We start from the raw sequence: 15,003 nt of genomic DNA on the forward strand, positions 1-15,003 counted from the left end.
CTGACCTCAAGTCATCTGCTAGGATTACAGGAGTAAGCCACTGTGCCTGGACAGTCTACAGTATTTTATTATAGAAGCCCCGAAAATCTAAGACAGATACCTTAATCATTAAGCACCAGGTTACACCAATTACTTTGTAATTTGCTTATAATCTTCCTTCTAAATTACTTTGTAATTTGCTGATAATCTTCCTTCTAAATTTGGAGAAAAAAAAATGTTTTTCTAATTTTCTCTATAACTTTCATAGTTTCCAGAATTAGTCTATGGCTCACAGATAATAAGCTGTCTTTAGTATTGAAAACCCTTCTATGTAACCTGTTAGTAAAACTCATCTATTAGGGTTACTTTGAAGATCAGAAAGAAATATTTAAAAACATTTCCTAAGGTATAAAATGTTTCAAAATAAAAGGTGATTATTTTTTCTAGATCAAGAAGACAGTATACTTCTAAAGTATTATTTTCTTATTCATTTATTAGAAGACATTCATCAAAAACTAATCTCTGGAAAGTATTTGGAATTTTTTTTTTAACTCTCTGTATGTGCCATATTAATGTTATGGTAAGAATAATTAGAATTTTGCCTGACATTTTGTCACTTACAAGAATTCCGTTAACCAAAAAAATGTAGGCAACTATAAAATCTCTAAATCTTTTGATCATGACAAACCAGGTTTATATATTAAGCAGTATCCTGTTCAAGAGGAATTGTACAGTTGTACAGAAATGTGCCTTTTGGTGTTATTGGTTATTGCTCTAGATCAAGTGCAATACTTCTTACCCATTGCTCTGAGTGAAAGATGTAAAAAACATTATTCTTAGCTTCACAAAGACTGCTTCTTGCTCTTATATGGAGAATCTTAATACTAGAACATGAGATGGATACATTTTGCAGAAAGCAAAGTATTTAATGTGAGATGAATAAGACTCAAGCCCATACAAGTTAAAGGTATATATAACTAGGTTTATTCCTGTCACTTATATGCCCTCCCTGCCTTTGCCTTCCACATTTTGTAGAAGTGAGAAGGAAGTATTAAAGTCCTAGGTGTTCTTAAGTTGGGGTTTGATAGAATTTTGGCCCATGAACTTGGATGAAGAGATTACTTAAAATAGGCTGGGTGTGGTGACTCACACCTGTAATCCCAGCAATTTGGTGAGGCCAAGGTGGGCAAATCTCCTGAGGTCAGGAGTTTGAGACCAGCCCAGCCAATGTGGTGAAACCCAGCCAGGCATGGTGGTGTACACCTGTAGTCCCAGCTACTCGGGAGGCTGAGGCAGGAGAATGGCTTGAACCAGGAAGGTGGAGGTTTTAGTGAGCTGAGATCATGCCATTGCACTGCATCCTGGGTGACAAAAGCAAAACTCTGTCCAAAAAAATGAAAATAAATAAATAAATAAAATAAAATAAGCATTAATTAAAGAAACTAAAGAAGACCAAGTAAATGGGGGGCTATTCTATATTCAAGATTGAAAGAATTAATATTTTTAAAATGTTCATACTGCCCAAAGAGATTTACAGATTCAATGCAGTTTCTACCAAAATTCCAATGTCATTCATCACAGAAATGGAAAAAAAAAAAATCCTAAAATTTCTGTACAACCATAAAAGACCTAGAAAAGCTAAGGAAATCTAGAAAAAAAGAACAAAGCTAGAGGCACTACCTGACTTCAAAATATATTACAAAGCTGTAGTAATCAAAACAACACGGTATTGGTATAAAAAAGACACACTGAGCAATGGCATAGAATAGAAAGTCCAGAAATAAGCCCATTTATCTATGGTCAATTGGTTTTCTAGAAAAGTGTCAAGAACACACAACAGGGAAAAGACAGCCTGCTCAATAAAGGATGTTGGAAAACTAAATATCCACATGGAGAAAATGAAAATGGACCTTTATCTTACCCCTTATATAAGAATAAATTCAAACTGGATGAGAACCATAAATGTAAGACTGGAGACTGTAGAATTACTAGAAGAAAACAGGGGAAAAGCTCCAGGGAATTAGCTTGGAGGGACCATGAGCTCCCTGAAAGAAAATGGCGTTCTGTTCACTCTTTTGGTTCCCAATTAGTTGAATAAGCATATTTGAATGAATGAATGAATGACTACTATAAATGCTGTGAATTCATAACATTGCTTTGCTATTCACTCCCTTGGCAACAGTCCTGTGTACACTTGTATAGGTTTATTTCCAAAGTTGCTAGGTGAGCTGAATTTAGACACTTGTTTATTACATATTGCAATGACTAGAGTCATTGTTTAGTTCTGTGGAGGTGCTGTAACAAATTACCACAAACAATGTGGCTTAAAACAATTGACACTTATTCTCTCACAGTTTTGATGGCTTAGAAGTCCAAATGCAAGGTATCAGCAGGGCCACCTTCTCTCTGAAGGAAGGATCCTTTCTTGCCTCCTCCTAGCTTCTGACTTGCAATGGGCTCCTTGGTGTTCCTCAGCTTGTGGCAGCATGACCCTAATCTCTGTCTCTGTCTTCACGCAGTCTTCCTCCGTTGCATCTCTCCACATTTACAAATTTCTCTCTCCTTGTAAGGACATCAGTATTATATTTAGGGCTCACACTAATCCAGTATGACTTCATCTTCATTTGATTACATCTGCAAATACCCTATTTCCAAATAAGTTCACATTCACTGGAAATTCAACATCCAACACTTATAATCCTAAGTTGCCCTTATATAGTTCTTCCTATGTGCCAGGCACTACTTTAAGCACTTTACCTATATTGGTTTATTTAATTATTACAAGGGTTCTATGAACTAGGTACTGTCATTATCTCCATATTGTAGAATAGCAAACTGAGGCAGAAAGACATCATATAACCTTCATGGTCACATTGTGACGTGGTCACATGGCCAAATAGGACTGACCTTTCCCTATGGTTACATTTTAGATTCAAAACCTGGAAAATTGGCTAAAATGTTCATGCTTTTAATCATTACAGACTACAGTCTCTCAGATAAGATGGGACTCATTCAATGAAGCAAATATTCTTGAGGATCTCTTTTGTTATGGAACCTATCCTTAATGATAAAGCTAGAGGGATGAAGTTAAAACTCTAATAATTTAAGATTATATACATATAAAACTATATATATATATATATATCTTATTTTCATTAGATTGCATTAAATGCTTCAATATGTAACACAGTTATCTTCCCCGGGAAGTATATACTTGTGAAATTCTTTGTGGTATCCCTGGGAATCCCTTTACCATGTATCCATGGCATTCTGCCTTTACTGGGCTCATTTCTTCCTACTCCCCGGAATATTTATCAAGGGAAGTTTCTCCTTTCCTACTCTACTCTATTTTATAGATATATATCCATGTAACTATATAACTATATATTTATATATACATATATATATATATAACTTGGGAGAGTTTGGATCTGGAGACAGACTGCTTATCCTCTTGGTGTGACTTCGGACAAATTATTAAAACTATATATATATATATACACACACACACACACACATTTGCTTCACACTTGTGAAGTGTTGAAGATTAAACAAGTTTATTGTATATAAATTGCTTAGAATAGTGCTGGCAAATATACTATTTTTATGACATTAATTATTAACATTATCATTACTATTGAAAATAAATTCTAAATTATTTATTTTACATAGATGATCTATTAGGAGAAAATAAATCTTTAAGTCAAAATGAATATTATTTTAATGTATGTTTCACTTCTTCCACCTAAACTTAAGAATTGCTTCAAAATACCCATAAACATCTGGATTTGAAAAAATATTCTCTCCGGCTGTCCGGTGTGGTTCTTCTCACTCCAAAAGTGGGGAAGATGAAACCAGAAGGATAGGTATATACAGCATAACTTATGAGTGCCTAAGTGTTAGGTCTGTGACTGTCATCTCTCCCACCTTCTGTGAGATTCCTCCCGTTGGTGTAGGAAGTGACAAAGGTTCAGGAATCCTTGGATAAATATAAACACAAGTTTGAAAACTGTAAGTGTAAGTTTGTTTGTTATAATAACTCATCCAGATGCAAGCAAACAATCTCATCAAGATCTACACTTACTGGATTTCTAGAGTCACTTTCTTTTATGCTTATGTATCAAAGTATGCCATACACCCTCAGAAGTTTTGTTCTTTCTAGGTGGCAAACTTCCTGAATAAATTTGTATTTAAATTAATATGTAACAATTGAATTTCACTTAGAATTGTTTTTTTCTGATGTCTCACCTTTGTTAACTAGGTTAGTACAAAAATAATTGTGAGTCTTGCAATTACTTTTAATATATATTAAATATTAATGTTTTTCCCAGTACAAACATAAATAGGGCTTATTTGTTTGATTTTTATATTTCAAAAGAAATAGGTCATTTGCCTTCAAAATGAACACATTGATGGCTTTCAGCTAGTGAAGTAGAAAATTTGGAAATGATATGCATTTGGGACATGAATTTTACTTTGACTAAAAAGAAACCTCATTAATTATATATTATCTGTCTGGCCCACTACTGTCAATGTGATTTAAAAGATGAATGGGTAAGCTAGAATAGTGAAGAGAAAAACCACTGTACATATGTTATCTGATGTTTACACAAGCATATTTATAAAGTAATGTTTAAATGTTGGGGTACATTTGCATTTATTTTTTCAGGAATAACATAATTAAAGAATGTGGGAAAAAGAAGTTTTAAGATAAACAATTTTTAAGTTCATATGTAGACCGTAAGCCTTGTAGCAGAGAATAGAATTGTGTACAAAAATAATTATTCCCGTTCCATATCCATTATGGTGAATAGGTATGAATAATGAAATTTCCCTACTTGGAAAATATTTGCTTTCTTTGTTCTGCTACTTTGAGCTTTAACCTAGGTCTAAAGTACAGTAGTTTGGGGGTAAAGATGAGAGAAGAAAACTTCTGTTTCTGCCTTTAAGTAAGAAAACAGATACTATGCTGTAATTTCTAGTAGTGTTAGATTTTTTCCTCAAATATATTGTTCCTTGCCTTTGCTTTCAGTTCAAAAACGGTAGCTTGGGGACAGAAAGCAAAGCCTTAGAGTAGGAAAGGAAAAACTTCCCTTGATCAATATTCCAGGGAGTAGGAAGAAATGAGCCCAGTAAAGGCAGAATGCCATGGATACACGGTAAAGGGATTCCCAGGGATACCACAAAGAATTCCACAAGTATACACTTCCTAAGGAAGATGACTGTGTTACATATTGAAGCATTTAATGCAATTTAATGAAAATAAGCAGATACTATATATCGAAATGCACATATGTGTTACAGATTGGAGCTTTTCATCAGTAACATAATAACTCCCCTTAGGTTTCATAGGCCTTTCCCAAACAGGCAGACAGACACATGTGATACTTGTGGAAAAAGATGGCTTTGCTTTTGTGAGATATGTAGTTGGACTAAGCTGATCAGAACAGAGGTTGTTTATTTTGTTTCTACTCAATCATTTCTGGCCTCTTGACAAACTTAATTTACTTAAAAAAAATAGGAAAGTATCGTAAATATATGAACTATATAATGTATGAATCTATTAGCAAAATTGGACATTTTCGCCATGTATATGTACTTTGTTTTGTTACATAACAAATTTATCATATATTTTCTGACTATTTACCCCACAAAAATAGGCATGTGAGTTATGTTTGCTCACAATCTCTAACGTATAACTATCCCTGATGTGCAAGAGTTTTTGAACTCAGAGGACTGTATTGTAATTAATACTGATGGAGAAACCAGAGTTAGAAATGTCTTTAGCAGACACTATAACACATTTCCAACTTGGGCTTGGACTCACTGTAGGTGGCACCACACATGAGCAACACTGCTTGAAAATAACAGCAGATTTAACACAATCATCTAGAGCAGGTATCAGCAAACCTTTTCTGTAATGGGACAGATAGTAAATGTTGAGATTTGCAGGACATGTGGTCTCTGTACAACTCTTTAATTCTGCCACCATAGGCAAAAAGCAGCCACAGATAATGTGTAAATGAATGAATGTAGCTGTGTTCCAATAAAACTTTATTTACATTTGGCTCATCAAGCCCTGATCTAAACATGAAAATGTTTTAAAAAATAGTGAGTTTGGAATGAATTTGTCCATAAATGTGAATGTCCTTTTGGATTTACATTTATTTCTACTTACTTGATGTTGCTCTTTCCTTTTTTACATTTTAAATTGTTGATATAACATTTTTTTGTTTTAAAATGCAACTATTTTTTCTTCAAAAAGAAAAAAAAAAACTTAGGTTTTTTCTGCAAGTGAAATGGGAAAAAAGGTATTATTTTTACTATAATTCCTAAGTCATAGACATGTAAAATCCACAAAATGGGTTGATGATTTTGGAAATGCAATATCATACCCAAAGGCACAAGCTGTTTCAAACAGTCTGTACATATTGGGCTAAAACAAAACCCAAACCAAACCCTAATTCCACCAGCAATGAAACGTGTCTGTGGCCTTGGTAGAAACATCATGACTTGCTCAACATGGCAAAATGCACAAATCCTCTCTAGTGCTATGTGGAAGTATCCCACCAGGTCCCCAAGTCCAGAGGCGAGGTGGGAGATTCTGGTTGCACCCAGTGCAAAGCGTTTGAATCATTGGACCAACTTCCAAGTCGATTTTTATAAATATGCACAAACAGGCTAGGCGCGGTGGCTCATGTCTATAATCCCAGAATTTTGGGAGGCTGAGGCAGGCGGATCATGAGGTCAGGAGTTCGAGACAAGCCTGACCAACATGGTGAAACCCCGTCTCCACCAAAAATAAAAAAAAAATAGCCAGGTATGGGGGCACACACCTGTAATCTCAGCTACTCAGGAGACTGAGGCAGGAGAATGGCTTGAACCCGGGAGGCAGAAGTTGCAATAATCTGTGATCGCGCCACTGCACTCCAACCTGGGAGACAGAGTGAGACTCCGTCTCAAAAATAAATAAATAAATAAATAAATAAATAAATAAATAAATAAATGCAAGTAAGTCACAGGCACTTGAAATGTCTTTCGCTGGAATAACCCAACATTGCAAGATAATGTATCACAGAGTGCCCAGACCCAACCTGGGTTCAACAGGCAAGGATTATGCTTCTCTCAGTCTCTCTCAGAAAACAAGAAGCTGTAGGATTAGGTTTCAGCCGAAGCTGTCTTCTCAGGACAATATTTAGGATTGCTCTGACACAATTTGTTGGGTCTGCCTTTGATAACAGTATAGCAAAACACTATTATCGCCATCATGAAGAGGAAGTAACTGGTATGCATAAGATGCAAATTCATCAATGAACAGTCATCATCTGGAGCAATAACTGTATGCTTGGGATTAAATGCATGATAGCCTTTTTCAATGGGCCTTTTCTAACACTGGAAAAGACTGTAATCTTGAGCGTATTGTGCTGGCCTTTCTATCAGTTCCAAAGATCTTGCACCATAGTGTAGCATTGCTGTGTGTCAGAAACACAGTGCGGTGGCTGCACAGTGAAGGGGAACACACCCAGGGTGTCCCTGAGGGTCATGCACGCTGTGAACACCATCTGCTCATGGGGACCATCAAGAGCACAGCTATCTGATGTTCAAGTTGCAGGCAGAGTAAAGATAATATTTATCCCTTCGTGGGCTTCTCTGTCTCAAAGTCCAATCTGATGACCTAAAATGATTGAATACAGATGAGTGATGCCATGAGAGTACCCTCCAAAATAATTTGAGTGGGTCCAGGGTTAGGATGGTTTTGACTGAGATGTTAACTGGGCCTGAGTCCTCCAGGGCCTGGGAAGACCTGGTGGACGCTCTGGTCTGCATGGTCATTATGCTTCCCAAAGTTTTGGTGTCATTTTTGAGATGCCTTAATGTTTCATTTTCTGATGCATGCAAGTCCAAATCATTAAACCATAGCAGAAAAGTATTCTGATCTTCTGCCATTTCTGGTGACTTAATCTCCATGATTTTGAAGAAACAGTCCAGGGTTGGGAAAGCTATGCCATGGTGCCCACAATGATCATAAAGACCACCAAGGAGGCGGACCGATGATGTATACCTTCAGATTCTCCAGGGGGTTGATGTTAAAAGTTATTTGGATAAGCTCCACCCAGCCTTGGCTGGCACCTGTGTGCCTGCAGGCCCAGCCAGTCACCTCCTCAATGGTTTGCATCAGTCCCAGGGACACTGGGCACCAGGGTCCCCACTGTTCTCGGGGGAGTGTCCAGCCGGGTCCATAGGGCCAAACTGAGGACCAGAGGCCAGCTAAGCTCCTGAAGCTGCAACACAGGGTCTGCTTGACTCCAGTAACCACATTTAAATATTCTTAAAAATTGCTCAATCTTGAACTTTCCCACAGAATTTCCTTTGTTGAATGTCTTTAATTAAATGTAATGGATATAACCTGTTATATTTTACAAAGTTTTAAAAGAGGCTATGTCTGCAGGACAAGGTAAAGTTAAATTAAATAAGGAATGTGAGACAGGGTTACAGTAGGATAGAAAATAGCAGGATAGAAAATTAAGATGTAATATGATGAGATGCACAAAAGACAGTTTATGAAATTCCGTTCACGTCCTACATATAGATCACATTTTTATCTCAAAGCCTTTTAAACACATAGCGTGAAAAAAGAAACATGATTTACGTCAGAATGTTCAAAAGTTGAAATCTTATTTTTGCCACCAGCAAAGTACAATGTGGGATTCCTAATTCCAAGATATGAGAAAAAATGTTTTCTTGTGGTCTCCATCACTAAAACAATAGCGAAGTCCTTGCAATTTATAAAATCTTTATAAAAGAAGATTTTTGGTAAACACGTTGGTTGCTTAGTTTAACTGAAGCTTTTGGTTAAAATTTTGGTTGTATAATTGCTTCAATATTACTTTTCAGTAGACCCTTGAAAAACATACAAGTTAGAGATGCTGACCCTCTGCTCAGTTGAAAATTCATGAACTTTTGACTCCCCCAAACCTAATTACTAATAATCTACTGTTAACCAGAAGCCTTACTGATAACACAAATAGTCAATTAACACATATGATGTGTATATATTATATAATGTATTCTCATAACAAATTTAGGGAAAGGAAAATGGTATTAAGGTAATCCCAGCACTTTGGGAGGCTGAGGCGGGCGGATCACAAGGTCAGGAGATCGAGACCATGGTGAAACCTCGTCTCTACTAAAAGTATAAAAAATTAGCCGGGCACAGTTGCGGGTACCTGTAGTCCCAGCTACTCGGGAGGCTGAGCAGGACAATGGCGGGAACCCGGGAGGCGGAGCTTGCAGTGAGCCGAGATCGCGCCACTGCACTCCAGCCAGGGGGACAGAGCGAGACTCTGTCTCAAAAAAAAAAAAAAAAAAAAAAAAAAGAAAGAAAATCATAAGGAAGAAAAATGTATTCACTATACAGTAAGTGGAAATTCATCATCATAAAGGTCTTTGTCCTGGTTCTGTCCACACTGAAGAAGCTAAGAAAGAGAAGGAAAAGGAAGGATTGGTCTTGCTGTCTTCACAGGTGGCAGGGGTGGATGAAGTGAAGGAGGTGGAAGAAGAGGCAGGAGAAGCAAGTACACTATATGTAACCTTTAGAGAATACGTTGTAATTTCTAACTTGTTTCTTTTTCATTTCTTTAAAAATGTTTCTAATGGTACCAATGTGTACGGAATCGGTGGGCTCTTGGTCTCGCTGACTTCAGGAAAGAAGCCTCAGACCCTGGCAGTGAGTGTTACAGTTCTTAAAGATGGCATGTCCGCAGTTTCTTCCTTCTGGTGGGTTTGTGGTCTCGCTGGCTTCAGAAGTGAAGCTGCAGACTTTGGCGGTGAGTGTTATAACTTACAAATGCCCTGAGGACCCAAAGAATGAGCAGCAGCAAGATTTATTGCAAAGAGAAGAGAAAAAAAAAAAAAAAAACCCAAAAAACATTCTACAGGATGGAAGGTATTTACAGAGAACTGATTGGTCCATTTTACAGGGTGCTGATTGGACCATTTTGACAGGGTGCTGATTGGTGCATTTACAATCCCTGAGCTAGACACAGAGTGCTGATTGGTGCATTTACAATCCTCTAGCTAGATATAAAAGTTCTCCAAGTCCCCAGTACACTCAGGAGCCCAACTGGCTTCACCTAGTGGATCCTGTACAGGTCTTGCAGGCAGAGCTGCCTGCCAGTTCCTAGCCATACCTGCATTCCTCAGCCCTTGGGCGGTTGATGGGACTGGGTGCTGCAGAGCAGGGGGGCAGTGCTTGTCAGTGAGTGTTGGGTCACTCAGGAGCCTAGGGCGTGGGGGAGGCTCAGGTATGGCAGGCTGCAGGTCTGGAGCTCTGCCCCACGGGGGTGGCAGCTGAGGCCTTGTGAGAATTCCAGCAGGGTGCATGCAGGCTGGCAGTGCTGGGGGACCCCGCAACCTTCACAGCTGCTGACCTGGGTGCTAAGCCCCTTACTGCCCTGGGCTGGTAGCACTGGCCAGGAGCTCCTAATGTGAGGCCCACCGAGCTCATGCCCACCGGAACTTGTGCTGGCCTGTGAGTGCCACGTGCAGCCCTGGTTCCCACCTGCGCCTCTCTTTCCACACCTGCCCTCGAGCAGAGGAAGATGGCTCCGGCCTCAGCCAGCCCAGAGAGAGGCTCCCACAGTGCAGTGGTGGGCTGAAGGGCTCCTCAAGCGGCACCAGAGTGGATGAGGAGGCCAAGGAGGTGGCAAGAGTGAGGGCTGCTAGCGCATTGTCACCTGTCACTAGTACTCTTTAAACCATTTTACTTTAGTTTTAGCACTCATATAGAAAAGTCCATGTCATAAAAGAAGTCCAAAGCGGCCCTAAATAATCAGAATCCTCCGCCAAGTCGTCCAATGTCAATTTGTTTTCTGGCATTGCTTCTTCTATGACTTCTTTCTCATAACCTGGGACTGGTTCAGAAATACTGATCTCCATCCAGTTGTTTCTGTTAATATCTCCAGTGTGATGTTTATTAGTTCTTGAATTTCTGTAAGATCCACATCTTGAAACTCTTTCCCACCTACTTTTTTTTTAATATATATATCCAAAATCTCTTTCATGATTTCCTTCATTGGGTCGGTTGTGAATATTGTGATGTCACAGAATTTTCTCCAGCAGAAATTTATTGTTTGGATCTTGATAATTTTCATGACTTTTTCTATCACGTTGATGGCATCTTCAGTGGTGTAATTTTTCCAGACTCATGGTCTCTCAGTAGTGTTTCTCTTCCACAGCTTTGAAAATCTTTTTATGGAGTACCATTTATTATGAGCCTTAATAATCCTTATGACCCCGTGATCTAGAAGCTGAATTAGAGATATGTTTGGCGGCAAATAGACATCTTTGATGCCTTTGATGTTGAACTCATAGGATTCTGAGTGGCCAAGGGTTTGTCTAATCAAAAGAATGCCAAAAGACAGTGCTTTACTAGAAAGGTACCTTCTGAGATCAGGGACCAAGCATCAATTGAACCCATCCAGAAAAAGGGTTCTTGTCCAAGTGTCCTTGTTGTAAAACCAAAGACTAGCAGTTGGTGTTTATCTTTCCCTTCAAGGCTTGGGGTTTCACAGCTTTACACAAAAGGTCAGTTCTGATCATAAACTCAACTTCATTTACATAAAACAGTAGAGTTAGCCTGTCCCTTTCTGCCTTAAATCCTAGTACTCACTTCTCTTCCTTATTAATATCCTTTAAAACTCCCCCCCACCACCCCCCCAGAATAGGGTACTTTTGTTGACATTAAAATCCCATTCAGGTAGAGATACTTTTTCTCCTCAATGCTCTTCTTAATGGGAATTCATCTGCTATCTCTTGGTCAATAAAAGGCGCTTCTCCTGTTATTTTGACATTTTTAAAGCCAAACTTCTTTCTAAAACTGTGAAATCATTCTTTGCTGGCATTAAATCCTCCAGCTTTAGATTCTACACTTTCCTTTTGCTTTGTCGTAAAATGACTTCGTTTTTTATCAAATCATGTTAGAGTCTATCTAGGCTTTAACCATATTAGATTCTAAAGACTCTATCTTATTGCTGTAAAGAAAGAGCCTTTCTTATAGCAATCTTGTATCCACATAAAAGCTACGTTTTCAATACAAGATAATAAGACATTTTGCAAAAAGTACAGGGTTTGTTCACCTGCTGGCACAGCTATAGAAAGGGCTTCATGTATCTTTTTTCTTTTCTTTCTTTCTTTTTTTTTTTTAACAATGATCCTTACCCTGGATTCGTTTATCTTGAAATGGCAGGCAAACACAATTGCAGACCTCAATTTAAAGTATATATCAAGCAATTAACCTTTTTTCTTGCAATTTCATGACTTTTCTCTGCTTTTGGGAGCACTTCCTGCATCACTAATGGCACTTTATTTTGGGTGCTATCATGTTATTCAAGGTTTGTGATATTGCACTAAACATGGCAAATACATGAGTATAATGAGAGATCCTTTTTTACTGTGATAAACAGTTTACTGTAGTGAGGAACTGCTCACATACAGATGATTAAAATTACAAGGTGTTTTCAGCAGATACAACACTTCAACTCACTGCAATAGCAACAAGAGGTGGCTACAAAATTATTACAGTAGTACAGTATGTATTGCAGTTAATTTTATGTGGTTATGATTTGATACTGGATCTTTATATTTGTTTACATTTCTTTGGACTGTGAATGAGGTCATGTATTGTCAATAAGTGTGGGTATAAATTTTGATAAATTTTAACTTTTGTAATACATTTGTGTGTATTGTATGGTAGTAAAGGATAAAATAGTAAAGGATAAAATAGAATAATATCTTCATACATTTTACTCATTCATGACATACCTAACTTTTTAATTTTTTAGTTATTTTTAGGCTATAAGGTTTATCTGTGAGTTTTTTCAAATTTTCTCAAGTCTACTGAAAATTTTCTAATATATTTGTTGGAAAAGATCTGTGTATAGATGGTCCTGCTCAGTGAAAATCCCTATTATTAAGGGTCAGCTATATTTTGAAGAAAACCTTAGTGTTAATATAATGGATTTCCAATGGAGCAGCAATAAAATGTGTTAATGTAAATGGGAAAATTGGGGATCAAAATAGTAATTGGAACTAAACCCGTCTTCATTGATCTCAGAAGTGTGGCTCAGAAAACCCTAGAAGCCACAGAATCTTTGGCAAAGAATAGAGAAAAAGACCTTAACGAGTGCATTATTTCTTATGGCATAGGTAGCCTTTTGCCCAAATCATAAGGCAGAGGAATGTTCTCCTGGCAGCCCACTTAGGGAGCGAGAAAAAGACAGAGCTGAGAATCAGGCTGGGACAGGTATGAAGATAATACTGTACTTGGGGTTTGTACCTCAAAAACATGTTGGGAGGAATAAAGGCAGAAACCAGAATTTAGTGCAACACTGGGAACCTGAAAGCAACAGGAGTGTAGTCATGGGATTTCTGTATAAGCAGAGACAGCGAGCTACAACTTAGTTTTACAGTATAGTAAGTGAATAGGTAAAGCCAAGGAGACAACAAAGCAGTGGAATGGAAACAGTAGCAGCAAAATTCCTTGAATTAGGAAAAGAAGTCGGCCAGGTGCAGTGGTTCCCGCCTGTAATCCCAGCATTTTGGGAGGCCGAGGCAGGTGGATCACAAGATCAGGAGATTGAGACCATCCTGGCTAACACGGTGAAAACCCATCTCTACTAAAAATAAAAAATAAAAAATAACTTTTAAAAATTAGCCGGGCATGGTGGTGGGCAACTGTAGTCCCAGCTACTCGGGGGCTGAGGCAGGAGAATGGCGTGAACCCGGGAGGCGGAGCTTGCAGTGAGCGGAGATTGCCCTACTGCACTCCAGCCTGGGCGACAGAGCGTGACTCAGTCTCAAAGAAAACAAAACAAAACCAAAAAACAAAAAAAGAACTCAAATCTAAAGGAAGTCTTAAAAACATTTTCAAGAATTACCTTTTTAGAGTTACTGCTTGCGGAATATGATCACCTTGGCAGTAAGAAACTTGGAATCCCCAGAAAGGATGAATAAAAAGCGCCTGAGTACATACATGCATAAAAATGAAATAAAAGGAAAATAGGTAGAGGTCAGATTTCTATTGTAAAATATTAACCTATAATTGAATCTTAATATTTGTCTATAGTTAGCTTGGGTGAAATTATACAAGTCACTTTGTGTAGGGGAGAGCTAGCATTTACTAGGAGAAAATAAACACTTCATTTTAAGTTTGCAGTTTCGTTTAAACTTTGGAAAAATGCTTATTCTACATCTAAGTTGCAGGACTATTAAGCAGCTTTCCTAAGGTCTCACATCTATGTGAGTCAGTTTTGAATCTTACTTCCATTTCCCTGGCTGACTCCCCTCCAGGGCACTCCTTCCCATCACAAGTTGACTTTGGGTCTGGACACAGCATTGTTGCAACGAGAATGTAAACCAGAGCAACTGCTGCGTGACTCAGCCACTCAGGCCTCTCTAGGACTTGAGTCATGTTAGTTACCTTTCCTGCAAGTCAGTTTCTGCATCTATAGAGTGGGATGATAGAACCTATCTCACAGTCATGGAGCAAGGATGAAATGAGATAGTGAATGTCCAACGCTTCTTTGCAGCTCGCAGGACTGCCATTTCTTAAAGTTCCCCATTAAATCCCTGGACAGGGGCAAAGCTGCAGCATTGTATTACAAGCACATAATAAGCACTCAACATGAAGTTACTGTGATTCAAACAAAGCAAAATGGATATTTTTTACAATAGTTATTTGCTAAATATGACATTATTATAGCCCCTTCTACAAAAAAAAAATGCAAGAAATCTTTGCATCCCACCATAAAATAGCTAAAATGGGAATTTCTTATCTTTATAATTCTTCATTTCAACTTTGTTTAATTGTATCCTAGACAACGAGGGATTTAGTTTATTTTCTTAAGCTATTCTAGTAAAAGCTTCACATACAAATGTTCAGTTTCATTCACAGCTAATATTTTTTTTCAATAAATAACATAATACTTCTTTTACAAAATACAGTTAGAATATATACTTGCCTAG

The 15,003-nt window shown here is 37.9% G+C and overlaps 1 pseudogene; it reads right to left on the minus strand.

Annotated features, from left to right (window-relative positions):
• Window positions 1-7,137: 7,137 nt before the first annotated feature.
• Window positions 7,138-8,155, minus strand: LOC103236230 (transmembrane protein 248 pseudogene; annotated as a pseudogene).
• Between the last annotated feature and the right edge of the window lie 6,848 nt (window positions 8,156-15,003).

This window comes from Chlorocebus sabaeus, chromosome 7 (genome assembly GCF_047675955.1).
Source record: "Chlorocebus sabaeus isolate Y175 chromosome 7, mChlSab1.0.hap1, whole genome shotgun sequence".
In the NCBI taxonomy this organism is placed as follows: domain Eukaryota; kingdom Metazoa; phylum Chordata; class Mammalia; order Primates; family Cercopithecidae; genus Chlorocebus; species Chlorocebus sabaeus.